This window comes from Megalobrama amblycephala, linkage group LG1, assembly GCF_018812025.1.
Source record: "Megalobrama amblycephala isolate DHTTF-2021 linkage group LG1, ASM1881202v1, whole genome shotgun sequence".
In the NCBI taxonomy this organism is placed as follows: domain Eukaryota; kingdom Metazoa; phylum Chordata; class Actinopteri; order Cypriniformes; family Xenocyprididae; genus Megalobrama; species Megalobrama amblycephala.
In genome coordinates this window covers 48,713,839-48,729,491 of record NC_063044.1, presented here as the reverse complement: position 1 = coordinate 48,729,491, position 15,653 = coordinate 48,713,839, and the positions used below count along the sequence as shown (strand labels likewise).

Below are 15,653 nucleotides of genomic sequence, written 5' to 3'. Positions count from 1 at the left end.
CAGCGGCAAGGAACCCAAACTCCAACAGGTGACATCAGGTGGCAAATAGGTGTTAAAATGGAGAAAAAAAAAACTTGGGAGAAACCAGGCTTAGTTGGGGGGCCAGTTCTCCTCTGGTGAACAGTGCTTTGTTACGATGCAGGTAGCCATCATAAGTCTGATAGGATCGCAACATTCAAAGTATTTATTCCAGTTCCATCAAGTTGAGGATCGTATTCATCACGCCAGTATGGACGGTTGTTGAGAATCTGTGCCACTGGTTGTGTCGATGAGGCCTTCACAATGGATGATCTAGCTGACTCAATCTCTGCTGACACTTCAGGGCTGTGTTGTGGTCGTGTCAAGGCGCAGGTCCTCGATCTCACCTGGATACGGCCCAGATTCCGATTGACTATGGTAAACCTTGGGATAAACAGAGAGACTAATATTAGCATAGATGCCATTCTTCTGATAATGGCCAGCTTAAAACTTTTTGGTACGTATCCTAGTGATAAAGATGAATTAACGATATTAAAAAGAGGATCTATGGCCTCTGGAAGCATCTCTTTAAATAGCTTAGTCGGGTCAAACTTGTTGATTTTGACGATTTAACAAGTTTAGACAATTCTTCCTCTCCTAAAGCAGTGTATGAATTAAATTTTTCCTCAGGGACACTACAATGCACTCTGACACTACTGTAGTAGACATTTACATGGTTATAATTTTCCCTCTAATATTGTCAATCTTGCAAGTAAAGAAGTTCATAAAGTCATAATGATACTGCTGTACTCTTTGGAAACATCAGTTGAAGTTTTATTTCTTGGTAATTTATCCACTGTATCAAATAAATACCTAGGGTTGTGTTTATTTTCTTCTAAAAGATTTGAGAAATAAGCAGATCTAGCAGTTGTTAAGGCCTTTCTGTATTCAATCATCTCTCTCTCTCTCTCTCTCTCTCTCTCTCTCTCTCTCTCCACTAAATGCAAAAAACTTCTAGTTTTGTTTTCTGGAAAAATGGATTAATAGACTCGACTAGAGAAAAATAACAAGCAGGTTCGCTATAGCGAATAGTATCCTCATCCAGACCCAAACGAAAACACACAACGAGTGAGGCGTCAGGCCAGCTCACCTGATGGGAGAGCAAAGGACGACCACTCTGCCTTAATCCCCAAAGACGGTCCTCAGCCAGGATGGTGTTTTCAGCTGCAAGATCCATATCCTTTTGGGTCTGTCCTTCTGTCACGGGCGCTGGTTGCAGCACAAATGAAAATAATCAGGATCTTGATGCAGCAGCTTTCTTTATTTAAACAAACTCAAAACTCCACCAAAAACTAGGAACAGAACAACCAAACTTTACAATGACAAGGACAAACAGAGAACTGAAGGAAACACAGGGTTTAAGTAACAGAAGCAAATGAGAATAATTAGAAAACGTGACTAAAGACAAACCAACTAATACATGAACAGACCAGGGAAACAGATCAAAAACAAACTCAAAACATGTATAACCTTGGCAGGAGTGTGTTTATGGGAATTTGTGTGAGGTCAGGCAGTGATGTTGGCGAGAAGGCTTGGCTCGCAGTCTCCACTCTAATTCATCCCAAAGGTGTTCTATCGGGTTGAGGGCAGGCCAGTCAAGACCAAACTCACTCATCCATGTGTTTATGGACCTTGCTTTGGGCACTGCTGTGCAGTCATGTTGGAACAGGAAGGGGCCATCCCCAAACTGTTCCCACCAATTTGGGAGCATGAAATTGTCCAAAATGTCTTGGTATGATGAGGCATTAAGAGTTCCTTTCACTGGAACTAAGGGGCCAAGCCCAACCCCTGAAAAACAACCCCACACCATAATCCCCCTCCACCAAACTTTACACTTGGCACAATGCAGTCAGGCAAGTACTGTTCTCCTGGCAACCGCCAAACCCAGACTTGTCCATCGGATTTCCAGACGGAGAACTTGTGTGATACACAATTTTTCACAAAGCTCTGCACAGTAATAAATATGTGGTTGTTACCTTGAAATTAAATCATATTTCTGATTTGATTAAAATCACTTAATTTAGATGTTTTACCTGATAAAGCATTTACAGCATGTAGTGTTGTCTGAAAGAAAGAAAAAGAAAGAAAGAAATAAAGAAAGAAAGAACAGATTCTAGCCATGAAACCAGACATCACACACATGGCAGTTATTACAAAGACCATCCAACAAAAGTCAGGAAGATAGAACTTCTTGAGAACTTGTAACTAAGCAGCATTGTCAACTGCAAAGGATGAACTTAAAGGGATAGTTCACCCAAAAATTAAAGTTCTATTCCACACCCATTTCATATTCTTCAGAGGATTTCTGCAGTAAGTTAGGGTCCAGTGTCTTTGACTTTTCATTGTATAGTATGAAGGAAAAAAAAACATTTGTCATTTGTGTTCAACATATCAGTCATACAGGTATGAGGGTGAGTAAATGACAACTTGAGGTACCGTCGTATCACAGACTGCCTCGACTGAAAGCCTCAGATTTCTCTCAGAAAGATTTACTCCCTCTGAATCATTGTTTAGACTAGAGAGCATGAATTACAGAAAGCCACCGATGGCTATAGATATCCTGGCAGTGCCCAGCGAATACAGACTAATTATCTATTGCAGTGAGTTTGACATGCGTCCTACGCTCCTAAATTCTCCACCACCAGCCACTCTCTCTTTCTGAGCATGCTCAGTCAATCTGGCCCAAAACAGGAAGCCTGGAAGCACGGTGATCCAGAGATGGATTATTAAAAAACAAAACAAAACAAAACCAATTTAAACTGCATATAAACTTTGAAAAGTATAGTATATTTAAAAGAGCGAGAGAGTCAGAGAGAAGGAAAAAGGGGAGGACTGGAGTTTTCTCTCTGACAATGTCTTCATTCATCCCAGGCTAATATTATACATGTTTCAAAAGGAAATGTCCACTTAGTCCTCCAGAGCACAGGCTCACAACCACACCTTTGATTCCAGCCCTTGTCAAAATAGTCGCCGGAAGATTTACAAGGATAACACCATCAGTGTTGAAAGTAAGTGTCGGGCCCCTTGAGGCCCAGGTAAATAAATTCACAAGTCAAAGACAAACTGGTATCCATCAGGATTCAGAGGACTCGACAGATAAGCTGATTTCTCACCACATTCTCAAGGATTGTTAACTGAGATTGTTTCTAACACATGATAAGAATTGTAGCGAATTAACTCAAAGGGGAAATATTAATAATTATTCATAACTCAATATGATTTATTAATTATGATTAATCTGTTAATCAGATTTACTGGATATAGCTACATTAATCTTAATATTACAATCAATTAACCTGTTGTCCAGGGAACACTTGATTGTTGATTGTTTAATAATTCTAAGAAATGTTCATTTCCAGGTTATGGAAAAATAACATTCGTATTGCATCGTGCTACTTAGAGCATAGGTTCGGGATCTAAATCACTTCAGAGGCAATTAATTAGCAGATGGAGTCAGAACCAAACATATATTGTGCACAATCTTTATTAACTAACTCACAAACACATAACTAAACTAACAAACACATAACATACAACAAAGGTCTCACACACATTCACACATTCATACACACACACTCCGTTGAACCGGAGGAGGTACTGTCACTAGAGCTATAGGAAAAGTCAAAGACAATCTGGAAAGGACTCATCAGTTTCTTTTAGCAATAGCAAAGGTAAGTCTTACAAATCAATACTAAATCGCTGTTTAGCATTAAAATGTACGATACTTGCAAGATGCCCTTAGGCTGAGGAGCGTCGGATCTGCAGGTTTAGGATAAATCTTGAGGTTTTCGTCTGAAGTTGTTGCCAGTCTGTTGGGTGATGAGCACATGGCTGGGTGTTGTAGGCCGGGGCCTACCGGCCTTGCGGGCCTGGCCTAGGCCGGCCGCAAGGAGATCTGTTCGGTCGTCCAGAAGCAAGGGAAAAGAGAGGGAGTGGCATTGTTCTCTAGCTTTTAGCCTCTGGTCAAAGTCCAACCTCTTAAAATTGGTGTAGCCAATGAAGGTGTTGTGTTTCCAGGTGACAACACACCTCCTGTCAGGGCTTTTACGACCAAGAAAGATTAACAAGCTGAGTCCCTGAATAAGAACTATTAAAGATTCTTGTGATACTGATGTGTTGCACAGGTATGGACATAACATAAATTACCAAATAGGAATCGAAAGTTGGAGTCCGTAGATACCAAACATGCTACCCATGTGATTCCAGTTAACTATACATTGCAGCTCTGGAATATTAATACCAAACTATTTCAAAAGAGAAAATGAATACATAGAATAAAGACCATGAAAGAAAAGTCATGAGATGGGAAACTTGGATACATGTTTCTACATTTCCCAAGTGGTTATATAGAGAATACATAGGATTAAAGGAGTTTATTTGTCCTTCTCAGAAAGAATGAGTCACTGGTCTCTGCAAAATTCTTCCTGATCGTAAAAGGTCCAAGTATCTGTAACAGGACACCTAGTTCTTCCTGTAGTTTAGCTAGTTTGGGATGCTAGTTGCAGTTTTAGGGGGATGGGTTCACAGAGCTTTGATAGAGTGAGTTTAAAACTATTGGTGAACTAACAAATAATTGTGTCTGATTTGTCTCAGTCATTACAGAATGGAAAGATATTTTTACTTACAGGTTGGAACAGACTTTTCAATGTTAGATGTACTGATGTAAATGAGATGTTGAATCTGTAGATGGCGCTCTAGAGCTACAACCTAGTCACTAATGTTGGAATCTGTTCAGCAAATAAGCTGGTTTTCCTGATTTGGAATGATAAATTCACACAAAAGAGTAAGGAATTTTTAAGAATGAAAGTTTTTAATTCCTGCAATTCGTAAAAAAATAGTTGCTTGTTAATTGATGTTTTTTGTGAAGTTGATTTTTTTTTTAAATTGATGTTTTTTTGTTTTTTTTTTAGAAAAGTATTCATAATTTAGGCTAAGCCAAAAGTAAAATATAATGTTGTTAAAGCAACTAAGTAGGCTAATAGAGGCAATGCTTCATTCGAAACAATAAATAAATACTGCTTTTTCCATAAACACCAAGCCCTGGTTTACAAGGAAAAGACTGTCACTGAAATAACACCTTCACAGAAACAAAATAAAATAAAAATAAAATAAGAATACTTTTGTATGGCATCAAAGAACAGATCTCATAGTTCCAAAATGTTTAACTTTCTGATGAATTAGACGGACGTTAATTAAAACAGTAGGAGATGCTTTTATATGTGTGTGTCTACCATAGAGGGGTGTCTTCATACACTCTCCATTTATGCTGCAATGCTGCCCCACAGAGGTGAGATGTAATCAGACATAGCAGTTAGATCACTTGCATAAACTGCTTAAACTAGTCTTGCAAGTTAGTGTTGGTGTTTCATATCAGGGTAAAATTACTGCCTGAATATAGCTTGGGGAAAAAACAATGTCGAATAGTAATAATTCACTGCCAGAAAATAGGGTACTGGGTCAATTTGTGAACAGATTACAAATGCTTTGCACTCTAAAAATATCCGTAAAAATAGGGCACAATGTAGACTAGCCTACTGTATTAATTTAACTGAATTTTCCGTATTTATTTTTTTACAGGTGTTTTATTTTGAATTTTGCACTTCATTGAGTTGTGTAGGGTTAACGGAATTGTACGTAAAATTACTGGATAATGTAATGATTAGTGCTTTTCCTGTTATTTTACAGAAAAGTAAAATAGCCTATGTACCATTTCAGGGCAAATAAAGTAGGTTATAAACGTGTTTCAAAATGTCAGAAGGTCCATATTTGTAGGTCCACTTAATCAAACAAAGGTACAACAATCACTTGTGTGACTAAAGGCTAAAGGTTCAAGATAAGACTGCCAAACCATGAAAATGCATGCAATTCTTACAAGAGCTTTTTAAAGATAGCCTAAATAAAATAAATTAGTAAAAAAGATTAGTAGAAAAAAGTTGTTTAAAAAAATTAAACGTTTTAAAAGCAGAAAGTTGTTACATGTAATATATATATATATATATATATATATATATATATATATATATATATATATATATATATATATATATATATACATGTACATATTAGTATTACATGTAGCCTAGTACTTTGCCTCAAAATAGGCCTACATGCGTCTAGCCTTTCTAATTATTCAAATGTAGCCCACGTGACCGTGTGAGCAGCACGGGCGGGGCGACGGTTAGAAGACGGCCTGATGGCTCAGTTTTGGCCCGGTTTCACAGACAGGGCCTAAGCCAGGATTATGCCTGAGTTCAATTAGGGCATTTAAGTAGCTTTTATAAACTTTCACTTAAAAAACCATTACTGGCCTGCACCTTGAGACAAAACTATAACACTGATGATATATTTTAAAATATGTCAGTATAAGCTGCTTTCAGTTAAAACAGCTCAAACATGCATTTTAGTCCGGGACTAGTTTAAAGTCCCCCTGAAATCAAAACTTAAGTTTTTTTAGCTTTTAGTATGAATATGTTAGACTTAAGGTTATAAATAAGCTGAACTTAAACTTTGACAAAAAGTAATTTTTATTGTCATGATTGTGATTTTATAATATTTAGATATAAATCTGAAAAAAACTTGTGAAAAGATGTCTTTCATTTAGTCAAATAGCACATAGCAAATAGTGGAGCTCTGGAGCCATCTACTGGTAAAAGAGCTGTTTTTGTATAAAAACCTTCTCAACAAAATATTTATTTATTTATTTAAATTTAAAACATATAAATCCTCCAAAAACTGCACAATTATTAAGTAAAAACATTAATAAACAGAGTAAAATTACACTTGTTTTTTAAAAAACAATTATTTTGTTATAAAATTACATTTTGTTGCCTGGGGTCTGTGGAGACCCCAAAGACCCTGAGTGTGACTTTTTTTTCTACACTAACATAAAACAAGATATCGTTCCATTTTTTTTTTTATTTGTAGATCTAGAAAGTGTTAACAACTGTACAAAGTTTCATTATTGTAGCAAACGTCGTTTAGGGTTTAAAAAGACCCCAAAGACCCTATAAGGGTTAAGTGACTCAAAGAGCAAGCATGGAATCTATCTTTGCTAATGGCATCTCAGTTTCAAAACAGAAATCCTTTATTTATGTGGTAGAAGGAAAAAGTTAATTCATTACATGGAATGAACAGAGAATTTTTTGCTTTCTGAATGCAACTTTATATTTTGATGATGGAATGAGAGATGCAACAAGAATGGGATTACAGATTATTTCCAAATTTATTTACAAAGAGTTTGCTTCAAGAGGGCTGCCATCCTTAATATCAAGTACAAGAAGAGATACACAAAAACCAACTCTTTTTGACACTGTAAGGTCAAGTATTTGTTCAAATCTTGCAGTCTCTATGGCATCTAGTAGAGATGCTAAAGCTTAGTACAATGTGCTTACTCATTTACGTTCAGATAACCGACTGCTAAACAGCACTCATTAGCACAAATTAACACATCCTCATATACTTTTGCCACAAGAAATCACATGGGCTACATTATTATGCATCCACCCTTCTCCTTGAATGGGTTTTTGTCCTCAGGAACTTCTTTTATGAGAGGATCTTCTGCGGATTGGGCCTCAACCCATTCACAAATCTCCTTTATGGTTTTATGTCAAAGTATGTCAGACGTGTGCCTCTTACTGGTACCTGAAAGCATTATCAAAAACTTTCATAAACAAAAATGTAAGGTGGCTATGTAAAGAGTGAATGACATATTTCTATGTGTTGCCAAATAAATCAGAAGGCAGAAGAACTTACTCAAGTTACTGTATCATGACACATGGGACACATTCCAGTTAAACAGAAATGTTTATTAAAGGGTAAGTTCAACCAAAAATGAAAATTCTGTCCTTTATTATTCACCCTCGTGTCATTCCACACCCAGACCTTTGTTCATTTTCAGAACACAAATTAAGATTTTTTGATGAGGTTTCTGTCTCTCCATAGTGATCCAACACAACTACCACTCCAAGGTCCAGAAAGGTGTTCGTCATGCAGCATGTCTAATCGCGTAAGTACAGTGTATATTTGAATGTTTACATTTGATTCTGAATGAGTTTGATAGTGCTCCGTGGCTAATGGCTAACATTACACATTGTTGGAGAGATTTATAAAGAATGAAGTTGTGTTTATGAATTATACAGACTGCAAGTGTTTAAAAATGAAAATAACGACGGCTCTTGTCTCTGTGAATACAGTAAGAAACAATGGTAACTTTAACCACATTTAACAGTACATTAGCAACATGCTAACGAAACATTTAGAAAGACAATTTACAAATATCACTAAAAATATCATGTTATCATGAATCATGTCAGTTATTATTGCTCCATCTGCCATTTTTCACTGTTGTTATTGCTTGCTTACCTAGTCTGTTGATTCGGCTGTGCACATCCAGACGTTAATACTGGCTGCCCTTGTCTAATGCCTTTAATAATGTTGGATGCTAGAGGTCAGAGGAGAATGGGCCGACTGATTCAAGCTGATAGAAGAGCAACTTTGACTGAAATAACCACTCGTTACAACCGAGGTATGCAGCAAAGCATTTGTGAAGCCACAACACGCACAACCTTGAGGAGGATGGGCTACAACAGCAGAAGACCCCACCGGGTACCACTCATCTCCACTACAAATAGGAAAAAGAGGCTACAATTTGCACGAGCTCACCAAAATTGGACAGTTGAAGACTGGAAAAATGTTGCCTGGTCTGATGAGTCTCGATTTCTGTTGAGACATTCAGATGGTAGGGTCAGAATTTGGCGTTTACAGAATGAGAACATGGATCCATCATGCCTTGTTACCACTGTGCAGGCTGGTGGTGGTGGTGTAATGGTGTGGGGGATGTTTTCTTGGCACACTTTAGGCCCCTTAGTGCCAATTGGGCATCGTTTAAATGCCATGGCCTACCTGAGCATTGTTTCTGACCATGTCCATCCCTTTATGACCACCATGTACCCATCCTCTGATGGCTACTTCCAGCAGGATAATGCACCATGTCACAAAGCTCGAATCATTTCAAATTGGTTTCTTGAACATGACAATGAGTTCACTGTACTAAAATGGCCCCCACAGTCACCAGATCTCAACCCAATAGAGCATCTTTGGGATGTGGTGGACCAACATTTCTAAAGAATGCTTTCAGCACCTTGTTGAATCAATGCCACCTAGAATTAAGGCAGTTCTGAAGGCGAAAGGGGGTCAAACACAGTATGGTGTTCCTAATAATCCTTTAGGTGAGTGTATATGGCTATTGGGAATGTCAACCAATTTGACTACGCCACCCCCACTTTTCTGGGGTAGGGGACCCAATTATATTTTTAAACACAGGCAGTTCAAATAAATGAACCAGAAACCAGAGTACAAAAAGGGTTACACTTTATTAGAAAGGCGATCATAATCCTTCTCACATATAGTATTGTTGAATTAATCTGGTCAGCAGCAATATTGGTAGAGATGTAAATTTAAAAAAACAAAACATTAAACCACAAAAAGAAAATATACAAAACAAATAAGGATTAAGTCAAATCAACTAAATGAAAATATAATAATGAAATAAAGTCAACCAAATTGAAAATTAGCAAACAAAAAAACAATGAATATGATACCCAAAATAGAATAACTCAAATCAAACTTGAATCATAACTGGATAACCACCATGCAGGAGGAAACAAAAAAAACCCAAAATGAATCAAAAATCACACAAACCAAAATAAAACCTCCCATACATGGTTGTCCGTAGTACACCAATAAACACAAAGCAATAAAACAAATGGCAGAAATGTACAACATTGTCCAAATGTAACTCAATAAACACAAAGAAATATCACTGAAAATTATAATAACATGAAAGCAGGAAAACAGGAACAGGACACTAAACACATTCAACAGCATATAACATTCAAACACTTTACAGAAGTCTGCAGGAATTCTAACAGGAAATCTTCTCACATTTGGGGAAGAAGCAATAGCTGGTTCAACAAGCTTGGTTGCATTCTGGTCTAGAGCATTTGGTTCGGTGTCATTAGATGTTAAAGACAGTTCTTGTCCCTTATCATCCAGAGTTTGTGATGTACTGTTCTCTGCTGGTAGTGTTTCTGTGTTTTTTGTAATTTCTGGATGACAGTCCAACATTTGATCTGCATGTCTTTTCCAGCTTTGTGAACTGTCCACCTGAACCGTGTAGGTCAGTGGTCCTGACTGAGAAGAAACTGTACCTGTTTTCCACTTCTCCTCTCCCTGTCGATAATCTCTGACCAGCACCGAATCACCCACGTGGAAGTCTCTGTGTTTTGCATGGAGGAAACGGTAAGAACATTGAACTTTGTGCCTGCTCCACAATCCTTTTCACACTTGGTTTCAGCAGATCCAGCCGTGTCCTCAATCTGCAATGTAAGAATAACATAGCAGGTGTTTCTTTTGTTGTGCTATGTGGGGTATTCCTGTACTGTAGCAAGAAAGAGTCTAACCTCTGCTGTAATGGTACTGGTTCTTTAGATGCTTTCAGTGAGTATTTAAAAGTCTGCACGAAATGCTCGGCCAGACCGTTAGTGGCTGGGTGGAATGGTGCAGAGCGTACATGTTTAACACCATTTGTTTTTAGAAAACATCCAAACTCCTCCGAAGTAAATTGTGGGCCATTGTCGCTCACTAGGGTTTCAGGTATACCGTAACGACTGAATAGACCATGCAGAACTTGAATAGTCTTGGAGGAAGTTGTCAAATCCATCACATGAACTTCTGGCCATTTTGAGTGTGCGTCAACAATTACCAGAAACATTCGTCCTTCAAATGGTCCATCGAAATCGACATGAATCCGCTGCCAAGGAGCTTCTGGCCATGCCCAAGGATGTAAAGGTGAGAGACATGGAGATTTTTTATTTTGTTGACATGACATGCAGGTCTTTGATTTTTCTTCAATTTGAGAGTCAATATTTGGCCACCAGATGTAGCTGCGTGCTAAAGCCTTCATTTTTACTACACCTGGATGTCCTGTGTGTAAATCTTCCAAAACTCGTTGTCTCAGATTCGATGGAACAATAAAGGCATCGCTGTCCCCACATTAGACAGTCCTGCATCAGTGAGAGTTCCTCTTTCCTTGTGAGATATGGTTCTAGTACATTTTCTGAGTCTTTGGTAGATGGAAATGATCCAGTGGCTACCATCTCCTTCACACGACAGAGGGTCGGATCTGCTTTGGTTTCTTTCCTGATATCGCTGCTACACACTGGAAGTGCATCCATCTTTTTTATGAGGTAAGTGTCCACTGCATCTTTCCTGTCTCTGTGCTGTACAGGCACTGGCAAACGCGATAGCCCATCAGCGTTTCCATGATCGTTATTGAATTGTGTAGTTGTGTGCAGCCAGCAGAAGAGCCCACCTCTGAAGTCTGGCAGCAGCCATGGATGGAGTTGCTTTGTTAGGATGGAGTATGGTGGTAAGAGGATGATGGTCTGTTATTAATGTGAAGTGATGTCCATATAGATAAGTATGAAACTTCCTTACTCCAAAAATTATCCCTAGTGCCTCCCGTTCTAGTTGCACATAATTTTGCTCAGATTTACTCAGGGTTCGGGAAGCGAAGGCTATAGGTCTTTCATGCCCATCCGGCATCATGTGCGAAAGCACAGCTCCCACCCCGTAGGGCATGCAACATCAACTGGCGGCCCGCGGGCCAAATTCGGCCTGCCAGAGATTTCCATCCGGCCCCCAGAATAATACTGAATTCAGGAATAGCCTTGTAAGAGGAAAAAGTTTAGGGCTGGTCCGAATACCATTTTTTGAGCTTAGAAGCTTCGGTAGTAATGAACATCGACTCTTCGGAGAGGGGCTGAACATATTTTTCTCTCTAATAAAGGCAGGAATCTGTGTCTGTATGTCCGTTTGCATTTTTATTATTTCGAGATCCAATCGACTTCACAAGGGAGTGCAGTGTCGCATTTGGTGCAATATAGATGGACACGCGAGACGCGACACATTCAGAATTAATAAACTTTTAGTAAACTACAGTCAGAACAGCGCGAGCGGGAAGCGGCGCACCTCACGCGAGCAGGGCTTATGCTCCGAGAACGGACACTGCACTAGTGATAAAAAACGTACACACACACAGGTCTGTTAAATTAAGCAATACTTTTAAGGTAGCCTAATATTTTTCTGACTAATAAATTGGCACAGTAAGGGTAGATTTAAATAAAGAAAAACGAAATTTAAATAAAGAAAAAACGAAATTTAAATAAAGAAAAACGAAATTTAAATAAAGAAAAAACGAAATTTAAATAAAGATAAACGAAATTTAAATAAAGAAAAACGAAATTAAGTTAAATTAAAAACGAGATTAATTTAGATTGATAATAACGGGTAAAAATGCTAATACATTTTGTTTCTATTATTCTATTTTCCACAATGTCAAAGCAACAAATCACAAGCTCAGACATGCACTTCGGTCCATACAAACTCCGCTGTTCTGCGCTCTAGCCAGAGAACACTCCCGTTGCTGGAACACGCATCGGTTCTATTTCTAGCATGCACACGTTTTCCGCGTGGCTCAAGCGCGCCTGAGACGCGTATCTCAGTGTGCAAACTCCAACCTGTTAAATATGGGAGCCGAAATAAAAGCGGACACACCACGCAGCTGAGACGCTCACGCAGCCAGTGTGTCACCGGCCTTATTCAAGGGGGAATGAGAACCGTTTCGCGGGGGATCCCAGGTGTGCAAAAAAAAAAAAAAAAACGAATATTTGAATGTCAAATTTTCAAATCGAATACCAACCCACCGAACGAATATTCGAATATTCGGGTCCGTTCCATATTTATATATTTTTAAATCTAACGAAAAAAAGCCTTCTGAAAAGTAGCTTGTGCCATAGCCTGCCTTCAGTCAAGAATGACGATAAACGCGTTGCTCTCATTGAACATCTCTTATTGTTTCACGTGCTCATTTTTTCACAATGTCAAAATTTTCCTTGCCTGGGATTTGCGCACAATTGCGTGACAGTGATGGACAGCTTGACAGCCTCACAAATATGAAGCCTAAAATATCGCTATCGCCCCCTGGTGGCTTGCTGCAGTACATGTAATATGTAAAAAATAACATAAATTTGGAATTAGAATTAGTATATCAAATAATAACATATTAGGATACAATTCGAATTTTATTTTATATTACGAGTATCTGGCCCTTACAGTGTCTGCAGAGAAAAATTCTGGCCCTTGGACAAATATAGTTGATGACCCCTGCCGTAGGGTGAAGCATCACAAGCCAAGTGAACTAGGATTATAGTGTGTGAGTACATTGGGTGTTAACAGCTGCATTTTAGCATCTTGAAAAGCGTTCTCACACTCTAGAGACCACTTCCATTTTGCATCTTTGTTTAGCATTGCATTCAAGGGGTGAAGAACTGTGGCCAGATTTGGAACAAATCTTGCATAATAATTAACCAGACCCAGGAATGATCTGAGTTGGTTAACATTAACAGGAGCTGGTGCTTCGGCGATGGCACGCAGTTTGTCTGGGGACTTGTGAAGTCCTGATGCATCTATCACATGACCTAAATACTCTAGTGAAGTTTTGAAAAACTCACTCTTCTCTTTTTTTACCCGAAGTCCGAATTTCTCCAGCCGACTCAACACAGCCTCCAGGTTAGACAAATGATGGGCATTGTCTTTTCCTCTGACCAGGATATCGTCTAAAAAACAATGTACGAATGGCAGCCCTTGTAACACTTGTTCCATGACTTGTTGAAATATTGATGGAGCTGAAGTAATGCCAAAGGGTAACCTGTTGTATACAAACATCCCTTTGTGAGTCGTGATGGTAAGATATTTACGTGAATCTTCATGCACAGGAATCTGCAGGTAAGCATGTAAAAGGTCTAGTTTGCTAAATCTTTGTCCCCCAGCCAGTGAAGCAAACAGATCTTCTATCTGGGGTAATGGATAATGTTCTGCACACAGAGCTGGGTTCACAGTTATTTTGAAGTCACCACAGATCCTAACATTGCCACCCTTTTTTATTACAGGCACAATCGGGGTTGCCCATTCACTGAATCGCACAGGTGAAATGATTCCTTGTTTCAGCAGGCGATCAATTTCTTCCTCCACCTTGGGTCTGATGGCATACGGTACCACTCGTGCTTGGAAAAATCTCGGTTGGGTTCCCGGTTTCAGGTTTAAGGTAGATGTATACCCATTGAATGTTCCTAGAATGTTCCTTCCCTGAATACTTTGGCATACCTTTTTAAAAGACTGTCCAATGTCCCTTCATTAGCATGATGCACAGCTCTTACAGTTTTGATCTCACGCCAGTCTAGACGGATTCTGCGAAGCCATTCTCGTCCCAGCAGTGGAGCTGCGTTTCCTGTAACAACATACAAGGGTAAGCGTACGCTTTGTCTGTTTAACTTGACGTGCACCTTGATGACACCTTCTGGCGAGATTACTTCGCCTGTATACGTCTTGAGAACAACGTTCGTCTGGCGTAGTCGAACATGGCTCAGTTTATCTCTGTACAGTTTGCTAGAGATAATAGAGACCGCCGCCCCAGTGTCCACTTCCATGTCAATTGGCAATCCCTCAATTTTTGGTTGCACTTTTATTACAGATGACACTGAATCAGTTTCACTTTTCATTATGTTCACCCGTGAAGAATTGTGCAGTGTTGCTGTGACTTTGTTTAGTGTCAGTTCAGCATCTGTGTCTGAATTTGTCTCTTTTACATTATTTTTCCCTTTTACTGTAGTTCTAGGTATCTTCTCCTCTGTCTTTTTACCTTTACACATTCGTGCAATGTGGCCTTTCTTTCCACAGTTGTGGCACAGTTGGTCTTTGTAAAAACACTCATTTTGGATATGGTTGGACTTCCCACATCTATAACATTTCTCCTTAGGCGATTCTGACATGGCATTTACTTTCAATGAGTTGCTCAGATGCTGTGATTCTCTAGATACAGCCTCCATTGACATCGCTATGTCCACAGCCTTTTGATACGTGAGCGCCGATTCAGTCAATAGTTTCCTCTGAATTGATTCACTACTCAGGCCACGCACGAATCTGTCTCGCAGTGCGTCATTTAAATTGTCGCCAAACTCACAGTGCTCCGCCAGTTTCTTTAATACTGCCACATATTGTGCGACACTTTCCCCCTCTGCTTGATGTCGTTTGTGAAATTTAAACCTCTCTGCAATCACAATGGGCCTGGGGGTAAAATGTGCTTGGAGTGCGTTCACAATCTCATCATATTTCATAGTCCCGGGCTTAATTGGTGCAATGAGACTGCGTAAAAGTCCATAAGTCGATGCCCCCATTACACTGAGAAAAAAGGACACTATTTTCTCTTCCCTAATGCCATTAGCCTCCACAAAATGTTCAAAACGTTCTACATACGTAGTCCATTGCTCTCTTGCCTCGTCAAACGGCTCGACATGTCCGATGATCGTAGCCATCTTTTCCTCTCGACCGACGGCTCAATGTTGGCTGTGGGAACTTTGTACTCGTCGCCAATTTGTGTTATATCTGCATCAATATGCTATAATAACTCTTTATATTCTATTCCATTTCAGAGCATTCACGGAGAGAACAAGAGACATGACTGCACTGCTTTTGCACTGGTTTACTCGGCACACAGCAACAACAACAACTAACGGTAA

The 15,653-nt window shown here is 39.1% G+C and overlaps 1 pseudogene; it reads right to left on the bottom strand.

Annotated features, from left to right (window-relative positions):
* Window positions 1–10,276: 10,276 nt before the first annotated feature.
* Window positions 10,277–15,449, bottom strand: LOC125268734 (annotated as a pseudogene).
* Between the last annotated feature and the right edge of the window lie 204 nt (window positions 15,450–15,653).